Source organism: Balaenoptera musculus, chromosome X (assembly GCF_009873245.2).
Source record: "Balaenoptera musculus isolate JJ_BM4_2016_0621 chromosome X, mBalMus1.pri.v3, whole genome shotgun sequence".
In the NCBI taxonomy this organism is placed as follows: Eukaryota; Metazoa; Chordata; class Mammalia; order Artiodactyla; family Balaenopteridae; genus Balaenoptera; species Balaenoptera musculus.
The window spans coordinates 83,830,703-83,832,860 of NC_045806.1; the positions used below are offsets into that span (position 1 = coordinate 83,830,703).

Consider the following 2,158-nt stretch of genomic DNA (forward strand, 5'->3'; position numbering starts at 1 on the left):
GAAGGGAATTATAATAAGCTTTTGCAATGGTCCAAGTAAGAGATTATAAAGACATGGATTAGGAAAATGACCACAAAACTGGATAGAAAGGATTGCATCGGAAACAGCAAAAAGTAGAATTAGTAAATCTTGGTAATTGGTTGGCTATGAAATGTGAGCGAGTGGGAGGATTCAGAGGTAATGCCAAATGCCCCGCGGCAGCCTTCAACCATCAGATTTGAACGGCGGCATTGCTCGGCTGCAGCGGCATGGGTGCCCTGTCATTACCCCCGGCCTGACAGCTCTACCTCAAGGACCATTGCTTCTCCACATTTAAGAACTGGCCCTTCTTGGAGGGCTGCGCCTGCACCCCGGAGCGGATGGCCATGGCTGGCTTCATCCACTGTCCCCTGAGAACGAGCCCGACTTGGCTCAGTGTTTCTTCTGCTTCAAGGAGTTGGAAGGCTGGGAGCCAGATGACGACCCTATTGAAGAACATAAAAAGCATTCATCTGGTTGTGCTTTCCTTTCTGTCAAGAAGCAGTTTGAAGAATTAACCCTCAGCGAATTTTTGAAACTGGATAAAGAAAGAGCCAAGAACAAAATTGCAAAGGAAACCAACAATAAGCAGGAAGAATTTGAAGAAACTGCAAAGAAAGTCCGCTGTGCCATTGAGCAGCTGGCTGCCTCGGGGCTACCCCACCGTCACTGCCCCACAGCGACACAGATACATGGTTTCCAAGGCACAGCCCTCAGCGTTACCAGCTTTTCTCTGGGGCCTCTTAACTGTGCCTTAGGAAAGGAGAACATCAACATTTTGAAATTAGAATATTTAAACTGTATTTTTGGTATTTTTCTTGAAGGTGGTGCCAGGGGCTACTTTTGTTGTACAGCTAGTGCTAAGTACAGTGACCGAGTCTCTCTATAAAAAAAAAAGAGAGAGAGAGAGAGAGAGAGAGAGAGAGAGAAAGAATGTCAAGGTTTCTGGCTTGCACTAGGTGAATGAGATTGGGAACGCTGAAAGAGGTTCAGGTTTGTAGAAGACTGTGAGCTTGACTAGGGATAGGATGAGTTTAAATGATCTCCAGAATATATGGTGGAAACATAGAAAGAGCTGGAGATATAGGCTCAGAGCTCAGTAAAGGGACCTGAGTTAGATAAATTTAGGACTAGAATAAGAAAGGAAAAAGGTGGGTAGATTCAAGCATTTTAAGTGACAAGATCTGAATTATGGGAAAGAGGACAGTAAAATAAATGTGTCAGGGAAACAATGCAAATTTAGTACACAGTATTTATAGAACATGAACAGACTATGTTTGTAGAAATTCTTGTTCTGTAAGGTATCAAAGAGTAAATATGTACACTATAAGAGTGCTTTTTAAAAGAAGCTTTAACAAAAAAATGAAATGAAAGATGCCAACGTGTTTTTGCAATGTTGAATACAAAGTGCTAAGTATTTTTCTAATAAACTGCTCTTAAATCCACCTATCCCTGCTCCTGAAACAGTTATTTTCACCATCTGCCAGCAGCAGTCCCTCCCCTTATAAATCTTTCTTCGTTTATTTTTCTCATGCTCAAAAATTGCAGAACAAGTGAGAGAGGGTGGAGCATAGCTGCTATGAGCTATTAGAATGAGTGACAGAGCCCAAAAATGGAAACATAAATTTTGACAAACTCCCTCAGCAACTATATACTCCTAAGGGTGTCAGGGACACATCCAGCATGCTTCAGCTAGGACTCTTTTTTCTTCTTTTTCAGAAATTGACCAAGTTCTGATACAAATATGAAAGCATTGGAAATGCAATAAAAAAGTAGCAAAGACGTGGCATCTTTCAGGATTTGCCTGAAAGAGAAATAGACTGGAGCAGCAGTCTCCAACCTTTTTGGCACCAGGGACCGGTTTTGTGGAAGACAATTTTTCCACGGACCAGTGGGGGGATGGTTTCAGGACGATTCAAGCACATTACATTTATTGTGCACTTTATTTCTATTATTATTACATTGTAATATATAATGAAATAATTATACAACTCACCATAATGCAGAATCAGTGGGAGCCCTGAGCTTGTTTTCACTTGCCAGTCACTGACAGGGTTTTTGTTGTTGTTGTTGTTTATAAATTTATTTATTTATTTTTGGCTGCATTGGGTGTTCGTTGCTGCACGTGGGCTTTCTCTAG

General features: G+C 41.5%; 1 pseudogene; it reads left to right on the forward strand.

Moving 5' to 3' along the window:
• Window positions 1-248: 248 nt before the first annotated feature.
• Window positions 249-1,766, forward strand: LOC118888323 (annotated as a pseudogene).
• Window positions 1,767-2,158: the final 392 nt, after the last annotated feature.